At 42.9% G+C, this 12,169-nt stretch overlaps 1 protein-coding gene across 7 annotated transcripts in view; it reads right to left on the bottom strand.

Moving 5' to 3' along the window:
* The window catches only part of LOC125457866 (transcription factor Dp-2-like), a 208,649-nt gene that overhangs the window by 122,049 nt on the left and 74,431 nt on the right, over positions 1-12,169 (bottom strand). For 2 of the 7 annotated variants that reach the window (XM_059651228.1, XM_059651229.1), the window contains exons 1-2: positions 7,204-7,286; positions 975-1,088 (exon numbers count right to left, since the gene is read on the bottom strand). The exons of 3 other annotated variants lie outside the window; for them this stretch is intronic. The gene's annotated coding sequence lies outside the window, so the exon portion shown is untranslated. Of the gene's footprint in view, positions 1-974; positions 1,089-7,203; positions 7,335-12,169 lie in introns of those variants that run through there. 2 more of the 7 variants (XM_048542578.2, XM_048542580.2) reach the window with 2 other exon arrangements.

Here is a 12,169-nt window from a genome sequence, read left to right as displayed (position 1 = left end):
TCCCCACCCTCAATAATGGAGAAGCCCAAAGATAAGGCTGAAACATTTGCAACAACCTTCAGCCAGAAGTGCCAAGTGGATGATCCACCTTGGCCTCCTCACGTAGTCCCTCGCATTACAGATGCCAGTCTTCAGCCAACTCAATTCACTCCACATGATATCCAGAAATGGTTGAGACACTAGATACTGTAAAGTTATTAGCCCTGACTATATTCCAGCAGTAACACCGAAGATTGTGCTCCAGAACTTGCCAGCAAAATGTTTCAGTGCAGCTACAATAATGGTATTTACCAAACAAGGTGAAAAATTGCTCAGGTATGTCCTGTACATCAAAGGCAGGACAAGTCCAATTTTGCCAATTACTGCCCTGCAGCCTACTCTTGGCCACCAGAAAATGACAGAGGGGGTCATCACTGATCCTAAGAACTGGTATTGCTAAGCAAAAACCTCATACTCAGCTTGGGTTTTGCTAGGTCCATTCAGTTCGTGATCCCAATACAGCCTCGGTCCAAAAGAGCCGAATTCCAAAGCCGAAATAAGAATGACTGCTCTAATCAAAACACCATTTGACAAAGTGTGGCATCAAGAAGCCACTGCAAAATTAAAGCCAACGGAAATTCTGGGATACCTCTCCACTGGTTGCTGTCATGCTTAGCACAAAGGATTGTGGTTGTGGGAGGTCGTGATCTCAATGTCCAAGATAACAAAGTGTGAAGCTGGGTGAACACAGCAGGCCAAGCAGCATCTCAGGAGCACAAAAGCTGACGTTTCGGGCCTAGATCCTTCATCAGAGAGGTCTCTGATGAAGGGTTTAGGCCCGAAACTTCAGCTTTTGTGCTCCCGAGATGCTGCTTGGCCTGCTGTGTTCATCCAGCTTCACACTTTGTTATCTTGGATTCTCCAGCATCTGCAGTCCCCATTATCTCTGATCTCAATGTCCATATGGTTTTAGGGAAGGAAACTGCCATCCTTACCTGGTCTGATCTACACGTGACTCCAGGCCCACAGCAATGTGGTTGACTCTTAGCTGCCCTCTGGGCAATTAGGGATGGGCAATAAATGCTGGCCCAGCCAGCGACACTCCCATCCTGTGAAAGAAAAGAAAGGACTTGAGAGGTTCCTTGGCTGAACTTGCAAAAGAACAGTCCAGTTCTCCTGCTGCACTGGCCAGTATTTGGCCCTCAATGGAATCTTATGAGTTTTTTTTTGTCTGTTAGTGTTGAAAACAGGGGGCCTTCAGTTTAACGCCTCATTGGAAAAGGTAGTGTACCATTCAGCACTAGGCTAAAGTGTCAGCTGTGAATGTGTATTTAAAAACCCCTTGTAGGTTAATCCATAACTTTCCAGCTCACTGCTAACACTGTCAGACCCTGGGCCAAGCTGGCACTGGGAGGAAAGTTACTGCAGAGGTTGTCTGAATGGATACAGTCTAACAGCTGCAGGAAAAGACAGCAAAAATAGTAGTAGGACTCATGCCTGATTCAACTACTGTACTTTCCACCATTACTTGCTCCACAGAGATTTCTGAAGTCTAAGAAGAGTTTTGGCCTCATGAATTGATTTGTGAAAAACATCCCAAGGGGAAGTGTAGTGGTAATTTCACCGGACTTGTAATCCAGGACCTCCAGGGCAGTGCTCTGTGTACATGGGTCTGAATCTGACCACGGCAGAGAGTGCAATTTGAATTCAATTTTTAAAAGTCTGGGATAGAACACTGGTCTCACAGCAACCATGTTAGCACTGCCAACTGTTGCAAAAACCCAGCGAGTTCTCTCGTGTTCTGCAGGGAAGGAAATCCGCCATCGTGTGACTCAAGCCCCACTGCAATGTGCTTGATTCTCAATTGCTCTCTGTGCTATTAGGGATGGGCAATAAATGCTCACCTAGCCAGCAGCACCCATATCCCGTGAGCTATAGGAAGGATGTTATGAAACTTGAAAGGGTTCAGAAAAGATTTACAAGGACGTCACCAGGGTTGGAGGATTTGTGCAATAGGGAGAGGCTATTTCCCTGGAGTGTCAGAGACTGAGGGGTGACCTTATACAGATTTATAAAATTGTTGAGGTTGGTTGGCTCGCTGAGCTGGCTTGTTGTTCCACAGATGTTTTGTTACCGTGCTAGGTAACATCCTCAGTGCAGCCTCCAATGAAGCTTCAGTGTTTTCCCACCTGGGTTTTAAACTCTGGGATACATTGCGATGGATTGCCTCATTTCCGGGTTTCCTCCGTAGTGAAATGTATATGGAGTTGAATTCTATGTGTTTATTAATAGCAAACTTTGTAGAGTGCCAGGCTTCTAGGAATTCCCGTGCTTGTTTCTGCTTAGCTTGTCCCAGGATTTTGTCCCAAGATTTATACAATATTTTATTTAAAAATTTATAAAATAATGTGGGGCATGGAGAGGGTGACTAGACAATATCCTCCCCCTGGGGTGGTCAAGTCCAAAACTAGAGGGCATAGGTTTAAGACGACTGGAGAAAGATTTAAAAGGGAGCTAAGGGGCAACTTTTTCCCAGAGAGGCTGGTGCATGTATGGAATGAGCTGCCAAAGGAAGGGGTGGACGCTGGTACAATTACAACATTTAAAAGACACCTGGATGGGTACATGAATAGGAAGAGTTTAGGGGGATATGGGCCAAATGCTGGCAAATTGCACAAGATTAATTTAGCTTATCTGGTCAGCATGGATGAGTTGGACGAAGGGCATGTTTCAGTGCTGTACAGCTCTATGAATCTATAGATTTTTAAAAGTCAATTTCTTCAGGCTTTCACCATTTCCAAGAAAGCAAACAGCTCCTTGATCTCTCAGAAACACTTAAAACAAAATGGCCATATCACATGTGCAAGTTACTTATCCTATGTCTGATATATAAAATGTAGGCCAGAAATACTTCCTACAAAATTACAAAGATGAATCATTATAAAGATGAAACACAGAACTGAATTATTCCAGCATGAAAGGGTGAGATTCAGAGGATAGAAAACATGAGGTTATAAATAACTTTTGATCGGTTTTTCCTCTGAGATTGTAACAAAGGAAATGGGACATAAATGATTTAATCAAAAATATTTACAGGAAACAAGGGGAGGGGAAGGGGTTATGTAAATAAAATATTGGATTTTGACCTGGGAGCGACAATTCCAGCCACAATTAACAGATATGTAAATATGCACAAAGACTTGGCCATCATAGAACTACACATGCTTAGTGCAAACAACCTTTGAGACTACTAAAACTAAAGCAAAGTTGCTGGAGATCGAAATAAAAACAGAAAAAGTGATGGAGAAACTCATCAGGCAGCATCTGCGCAAAGCGAAAGAGAGTTAACATCTTGAGGCTTTGCTTCAGCCCACTGAATTTCTCAAGTACGTTCTGCTTTTTCTTTGAGACTGCATTCTGATCTGCCACAAGTCCGTGCCTTATGAACCTTTCAATACATGATTTCTTACCTATAATTAACAGGTTGACAGGGGAGCTGCATTTCCTAAATTCTTCCCTCCTCAAGGCTTTTAAGTTAGAATAATGGTTTACTGAGCAGGAACTAGAAGGCCATATTTTCTAAAATAAGGACGGAGGAAGCAATGTGAACTGAAGTTAACGGACGTAAGGACTTGGAATTTACATTGCACAGAACACCTTCAGTACTTCATACGGAGTGAATTACATGGCGAGTGCAGGCTTTGTTGTTCTGTAAACAAACTCAGCAGTCAATTTGGAAAAAAAACACAAAGTTGCTGGAGAAACTCAGCACACACGGCAGCATCTGCAGAGAGATAAACAGGGTTAATGTTTCAGGTCGAATGTTCAATTCAGAATTCATTAAATTTCAGAACGTTCTGACCAAAGAGACCTTGGAGCGCAGGTTTACAGCTCCTTGAAAATGGAATCACAGGTAGACAGGATGATGAAGGTATTTGATACACTTGCCTTTGTTAGTCAGTGCATTGAGTATCAGAGTTGGGAGGTCCTGTTGCAGCTGTACAGGGCATTGGTTAGACCATTTTTGGAATACTGTATGCAACTCTGGTCACCGTGCTGTGGGAAGGATGTTGTAAAATTGAAAGGGTTCAGCAAAGATTTATAAGGGTGTTGCCAGGGTTGGAGGGTTTGAGCTATAGGGAGAGGCTGAACAGACTGGGGCTATTTTCCCCTCGAGCAAAAGCTGAAGGCTGACCTTACAGAGGTTTATAAAATCTCAAGGGGTATTAATAGGGTGAACAGACAAGGTGTTTTCCCTGGGATGGGGAGTCCAAAACTAGAGAGGCATTGGTTTAAGGTGTGAGGGGAAAGATTTAAAAGGGACCTAAGAGGCAACTTTTTCATGCAGAGGATGGTGCATGTATGGAATGAGCTGCCAGAGGAGATGATGGAGGCTGGTACAATTACAACATTTTAAGAGGCATCTTTATGGGTAAATGAATAGGAAGGGTTTAGAGGGATATGGGCCAAATTCTGGCAAATGGGACTAGATTTATCTAGCATTATCTAGGACGAGTTGGACGGAAGGATCTGCTTCTGTGCTGTACATCTGTATAGCTCTAAGTCATACCAGATTCGAAGCAGTAACTGCATTTCTCTCTCCACAGATACCACCAGACTCGCTGAGTTTCTCTGGTATCTTCTGTTTCTATATTTCAGATTTCCAGTTTGTAGTAGTTTGCTTCTATTTGGAAAACCAAGCAGCGTACTATAAACAGTAATAAATTACTGGTACATAAGACACAGAGCTAGGAGCAGGAGCAGGTAATTCAGCTTCTCGGGCCTGCTCCGCCATATGGATCTCACCTCAGTCTCAACTCCACTTTGCTGCCTGCTCCACATACCTCTTCGACCCATTGCTTATTGAAAACTGTATCCTTTTTCTCCTTAAATTTATTCAGCGTCCTGACATCCTCTACACGTTGGGGTTGTGAATTGCAGATTGGCCACCCTGTGAGAGAAGTGTCCATGCACTTTTTACCCTGTCACTTACCATATTTATTACCTCTTAGGCAGTCCCTCAGAATCAAAATTTGCTCCTAGAGATAGCCGGCTACTCTGGTTCAAGGTCTCTGAAAAAGGATGTACTCACTTCTTTTGCCTTTAGCGTTTTGGTGGCAGATTACTGCGCTGCACAGTATCGCTAACACACCTGACCACAAAAAAATGTCAATGGAATGGACAAGAATTACTAACATCAATAACAATGTTTGAGGGATATGGGTTTGAATCCTGCCATGATTTTAAATTCAATTAAAAACTGTGGAACAAGAGTTCAGTCTAATGATTACCATGCAACCACTGCTGATTGTCATTAAAAAATCTATATAATGTCCTTTGGGGTCTCGTTACCTGGTCTTGCCTACATTTGATTCCAGAGCAACAACAACGTGACTGACTCTTAACTGCTCTCTGGTCAGAGATGGGCAACATACGCTGATCCACCCAACACTGTCCACATCCTATGAATGAAGGTTTTTTTTAAAAATTATCCAAAGTATCCTTATTTCAGAGGAAAAAAAAATCACTGTTTACTTTGTCTTTTTAAAAATCACTTCTACTATTAACATGTGTGAGCAGTTCTCCCAAGCACCCTGACCAGGCATGTCATTCATTCTTGCACAAGCGTTCCAGAAAGCTATTCGACTGTGTAGGCTTCATAGCGGAGCTCAGGTTCTCACCGAACAATCATTCCAGCAGGGGTCACTACATAGCAACAAGAAGCAAAGAATACTGGTTGATTTTTTTTGTTCTTCCTAATTGGAGATGGTTGTTCTTAGGAAATCTGCAATTTCTCGGCTAATTTCAACAGATAAGACATCAAAACGATTAATCATTTTAATAAAAAAGAAAATTAGATTCCGAAAACTAAAATAGAATGTCTTCATAACGAAAGAAAAATCACATCTGTTCTGACATCATCAAAACCACTATCAGAAGGCCCTAATTCAGAGGATGTTGGTATGCCATGCATGTGCCTGTAATTTTTCTATTCAGTCAGTCCCTGATCATGGTACTTTCCCACAGGGTTGGGGAGACTTTTGGTGAGATGAGGTGATGTGAGGCAACTGTGTCTACTCACCACACATCCTCGCCCCCCCCCAACTCCCAAGCTCCCCACAGCCAGACAAAGTCCAGCAGCAATACAAGATGGAAATTCATGAGTTCACCTCAAATTTTGAGGAAGGGAAGGTGCAAACAAAAATGAGTTGAAACACAGGTACAGGTTCAAACCAGGACAAGTAAAAGGAAGTGGCTAGAGAGGAATTAACTCACATACAAAGTTCTCTGTAATTTGCGACAGTTAACATAACTTACTCCAAAACATGCATGATGAATGAATATCAGAGAATTACTGTTAAATGTTGTCTTCAATGTACTAAAAACAGTGTTCACACACAACCCTTTGAAAAATACCACCAGTTTTAGTTGATCAAATGCTTGATTACTTGCACCAACAGATTTATCCAGCTCTAAACATGTTAGGTAGTGTGGGGGGGTCAGAGAGAGAAAGAGAGAGAGAGAGATGCAGAGGTTTTTAATTTGTCAAACTACAGCCCAAGTGGCAGATACCAAACAGTGCCATACATACATACACATACACACAGAGCCTGACAATAAACCATAAGGGCAGTGGACTGCACCAACTCCTTTATGAACATACAATAGCTAAACTTCATTAGAATACAGCTGACCACCAACTACTATTCCACTGCATCAAATTCCCCGAACAAAAGAACACCACAGTAGATGTAAGATATTGTGGGAACAGCATGAGTTTGGGATATTCGGAGAATGTGCCAGATTTTTCTTTTAGAAACATCATGCACGGAAACAAACTTCTTAATGTACTTTACTCAAGAGGGACCTTTTGTTGCAAGCAACATGACAATGTCCTGAACATGCTTCTAAAATCAGCGTTTAATTCTGTACATCAGCAGGCAGATCTTTAGAAAGGCAAAACAATGCCCTGTGGAACTGATAGAGATGATTTTTACTCTTTAAATAATGTCTGTTGCAAGCCAGCATTTAACTTTGCCCCTCCCCCCCCCCCCTCCACACTATGCACTTTGCTTAAACTGAAACTTCCAGTATGCTTTGCAACTGGGGCAATAAGCTATTTACGACTTCAGAATCGCTGAGTGCGAGACACAAAGAGGATGAAGGTATTGCTCACATTAAGGCGGCTAGAGTAATGAGAAATTATAAAAGCTCCCCTTTTACCTGGACTCAGAAAGCATGCTCGCACTGCAGTACCCAACAGAATACTCTCCCGTCTTTGTTAGCATTCAATGGAAACTTGAGACTCCAGCAGACTCTATCAATCAACTACTGGCACCCCCCCCCAAAAAAAATCTCTGAATGCATTCTGTCCGCACTGCAAATGCACAGTGTTTGTATACACACGCACATTATTTTAAAACCCACAAATGACTGCATCACTGCCCACTGAAAGGCTAACTGCTGGGAAGCAGGAGATAAGAGGTGCAATCTGCGAATCTCACATCAGCTACTTCAGTCTGCCCGGTATACACAGGCTACTGAGTAATACAGGACAACTCTTGTGTGTGTGTGTGTGTGTGTGTGTGTCTACAAATTGGAAGCAGGTAATCGCTCTTAAATGCAAGACTTTCTTCCCTTTCCCCTTTAAAGGAAAAGTCACCACCTTAATGTCGATAAAATGGAACATTATTAGCACTTCTGCTAAAAAAGAATGAAAAGATTGCCATATGCATTCTGAATGCTGATACTACATTTGATCTATCAAACTTATTTTTCCGATTTATTTTTGCTACAGAAACGAATTCCATACATAAAAAGAAAACATTTTGTTTGCTGCAAATATGTATATTTAAATCCATATACGCACAAAACATTATTTTACTTTTTTTATCTGTTTGAAGTTACATACTACAGGAAACCCATGGAGAGTGAATACAATGATACAAAATACTGTAGCGATAAACTAATTATTTAGTCTAGAGTAGTGAAGGTACAAGTTGGAGAGAGGTAGTCAGCTGTTCGTAGGAACTGCCAATGCTGGAGAATTTGAGATAACAAGGTGTAGGTCTGGATGAACACAGCAGGCCAAGCTGCATCAGAGGACTAGGAAGGGTCTAGGCCCAAAACGTCAGCTTTCCTGCTCCTCTGATGCTGCTTGGCCTGCTGTGCTCATCCAGCTCTACACCTTGTTTTCTCAGAGGTAGTCAGCTGCTCACTTTCACCCTCCCCAACCTAACCTCAGCAGCAAAACCATAGCCAGCTGGTCCACCCATAAAGAGAAGACCTAAAATAATTAGCAATAGCAAGGATGAAATAATACTGTGAAATCTCATTTAGTATGAAGCACAAGTCATTTCTTAGGTACAGTGAATGTGGGAAGTATGGATTTTGAGATTCAACACTTGGTCTCCCATAAATAAAATGTAAAAATTAAAGATGAGGAGAAGTATTCCAAAGGTGCACAAATGGTGGAGTTATTTATACAATTACTCCTTATGATGTCCTTGAAAGGAACTTGCAACCTGCCATTTACAATGGACCTGGTCAGCCTGACCAATTGCAGTTGTATGAATCATCAATATAGAGTTAAGGAGTCATATACCACAGAAACACACTCTTCAGTCCAACTCGCCCACAACAACCAGATATCCCAATCTGACCTAGTCCCATTTATCAGCATTTGGCCCATATCCCTCTAAACCCTTCCTATTCATGTCCCCATCCAGATGCCTTTTAAATGTTGTAATTGTATCAAGCCCCACCACTTCCTCTGGCATCTTATTCCATACATGCACCACCCTCTGTGTGAAAAAGTTACCCATCAAGACCTTGTTCATCTTTCCCCACCTCACCTTAAACCTATGCCTTCTAGTGTTGAACTCCGCAACCACAGGAAATGGAACTTGGCTCTTCACCCGACCCAAGTCCCTCTCAATTTTATAAACCTCTATAAGGACACCTCTCAGCCTCTGATGCTCCAGGGAAAATAGACCCTGTCTTTTCAGCCTCTCCTTAGAGCTCAAACCTTCCAGTCCCAGCAATATCCTTGTAAATCTTTTCTGCACCCTCTCAAGTTTAACAACATCCTTACCGTAGAAGGGTGATCAGAATTGTCCGCATTATTCCAAAAGTGGCCTCATCAATGTCCTGTACAGCTGCAACATGACATCCTAAATCCGAAACTCAATGTTATGACCAACTACGGCAAGTTTGCCAAACAGCTTCTTCACTATCCTGTCTACCTGCACCCCAAGGTCTCTTTGTTTGGCAACACTCCCAGGACCTTACCATTAATGCATTAGTCCTGCCCTGGTTTGCTTTACCAAAATGCAACACCTCACATTTACCTAAATTAAACTGCATCTGCCACTCCTCAGCCCATTGGCCCATCTGATCAAGATTCCTTTGTACTCTGAGATTATCTTGTTCACTGTCCACTACACCATCTACTTTGGTGTCATCAGCAAACCTGTTAACTATACAACCCTCCACCATTACCCTCTGTCTCCTACTTTCAGGCCAGTTTTGTAACCAATTGGGTAGCTTCCCCAGATCCCATATGATCTAACCTTACTAACTAGTCTACCATGTAAAGCCTTATCAAACGCTAAACTGAAGTCCACACAGACATTGTCTACTGCTCTGTCTTCATCCAACTTCTTTCTCACCTATTCAAAAAACTCATTCAAGTTCATGAGACATGATTTTCCAAGCACAAAACCATGCCAATTTTCCGTGATCTGTCCTTGCCATTCCAAATGCATGTAAATCTTGTCCCTCAGAATCCCCTCCAACAAACGAACCATCTTTTAGTCCTTCTCCACAAACTGCTATATGTCACCAATCTCCTCTTCCGAGCCTCTTACGGAATATAAAAGAATTCAGGCAACTGTAAGGACAGAAACTCAGTCAATTGGTAAGAAGGGCACTGTGCCACAAATTACAGCTAAAACAGGAGGCTGTGGTGCAGTGCTAATGTTACTGGATGAGTAATCCAGAACCCTGGGTTAATATTCTGGGAACATTGCTTCAAATCTCCTTGAAATTTAAATGTTAATATAATAAAAAGCTAGCCCATAGGTGACCCTGTACATTGAATTACACTTCAATAGCTTTAAAACTCCATAACAGCATAAGATATGGGGGCAAAATTAATCCATTCAGGTCATCAAGTCTGCTCCATCATCCAATTATGGTTAGTATGTTTCTCAACCCCATTCTCCTGCCTTCTACCCGTAACCCTTGATCCCTTACTGATGAAGAACCTATCTATCTCAGTCTTAAACACACTAATGATCTGGCCTCCACAGCCTTCTGGGGCAATGGGTTCCACAGATTCACCACCCTCTGGCTGCAGAAATTCTTCCTCATCTCAGTTCTAAAGGGTTGCCCCTTCACTCTGAGTCTGTGCCTGTGAGTCCTAGTCTCTCCTAGTAGTGGAAACATCTTTTCCAGATTGACTCTATCCAGGCCTCAGTATTGTGTAAGCTTCAGTGAAATTCCCCCTCATCCTTCTGAGCTCCATTGAGCACATAGTCAGAATTCTCACCTGCTCTTCAGGGGGCGATGGGGTGGCTCAGTGGTTAGCGCTGCTGCCTCACAGCTCCAGGGACCCGGGTTCACTTCCAGCCTTGGGTGTCTGTCTGTGTGGAGTTTGCGCATTCTCCCTGTGTCTGCGTGGGTTTCCTCCGGGTGCTCCGGTTTCCTCCCACAGGTTAGGTGGATTGGCCATGCTAAATTTCCCATAGTGTTCAGGGATGTGTAGGTTAGGTGGGTTATAAGGGGTGGGTCTGGGTGGGATGCTCTGAGGTTCGGTGTGGACTTTTTGGGCTGAAGGGCCTGTTTACACACTGTAGGGATTCTATGGTTCATATGGCAAGCCCTTCACCACTGGGATCATTATTGTAAACTTCCACTGAACCCCTTCCGAGGCCAGCACAATAAATATGGGGCCCAAAGCTGCTCACAATATTCCACGTGCGGTCTGACCAGAGTCTTAAAGAACATAGAACAGTACAGCGCTGAATAGGCCCTTCGGACCTCGGTGTTGCGCCGACCTGTGAGCTAATCTAAGCCCATGCCCCTACACTATATACAGTCTCAACAGCACATCTGGGTTTTTGTATTTGAGCACTCTTGACATGAATGCCAACATTACACTTGCCTTCCTAACTGCCAAACGTTCCCTTATTGACTCTGATGGTAACATCCTCAAAAAGCTCTCAAGTGTGTCAAGGACAATTTCTCCTTCATAAATGCACGTTGACTCTGTACAATCAAAAAAATTACTTTCTAAATATTCCATCCTTCATAACAGGTTCAAGGATTTTCACTACTATTGTCAATGAGCCTGTAATTTCTGATTCCTCTCACCCTCCTTACATTTGCAGCTTTCAATTCGGCAACAGTGCCTACAGATTCAAGATAATTTCAAAAGGTGATCAGGGAGACTTTCTGCTGTCTTACTCTGTGCACACAGACACAAAGTACTTACTTAGCTTCTCTGTTACTCTCTGTATATTGGGTCTATGGGTGTGAGGCTCGAAAAGCACAGCAGGTCAGACAGCATCCGAGGTGTAGTTAAGTCAGCGTTTTGGGCCGAAACCCTTCATCAGTCCTGATCAAAGGTTTTAGCCTGAAATGCTGACTTACTTGCTCCTTAGATGCTGTCTGACCTGCTGTGCTTTTCCAGCCTCAAGCCTATAAACCCTGGCTTCCAGCATCTGCAGTCCTTGTTGTCCCCTCCTCTACCTGCAATAAACCCACATTTATCTTTGCTCATCTTTTCCTTTTTACATATATGTAGAATCTTATATAATCCATCAGAGCAGTAACATGCTGAAGGATCTCGATACCATCAATTTCAAAGTGTGACATAACATCATAAGGAAGTTGAGCAAACTGCTCCGCTAGTGACAAATCACCTCCTTCCACAAGGAGACAACATCTTTTGTATAATGTCACTTAATTACTTCCACTCCACTCAGGTCCAGCCCTCTGCTGCACGGGATACATCAGGGAGATATGAGTCCTCTTTGTGGGTCAGCTGGAACAAGCCCCTAAAGTGTGCACCAACCCTTGGGCAACCTTGCCAAGGTGACAGGCTTTAGCATTCTGCACACGACATAGCAGAAGTCGTTGCTGCTTTAGCCTATTGAAACATCTGCCTTTGTGAGGTTGATTTCCC

Source organism: Stegostoma tigrinum, chromosome 14, assembly GCF_030684315.1.
Source record: "Stegostoma tigrinum isolate sSteTig4 chromosome 14, sSteTig4.hap1, whole genome shotgun sequence".
NCBI lineage: Eukaryota > Metazoa > Chordata > Chondrichthyes > Orectolobiformes > Stegostomatidae > Stegostoma > Stegostoma tigrinum.
This window is presented reverse-complemented; position numbering and strand designations above follow the sequence as displayed.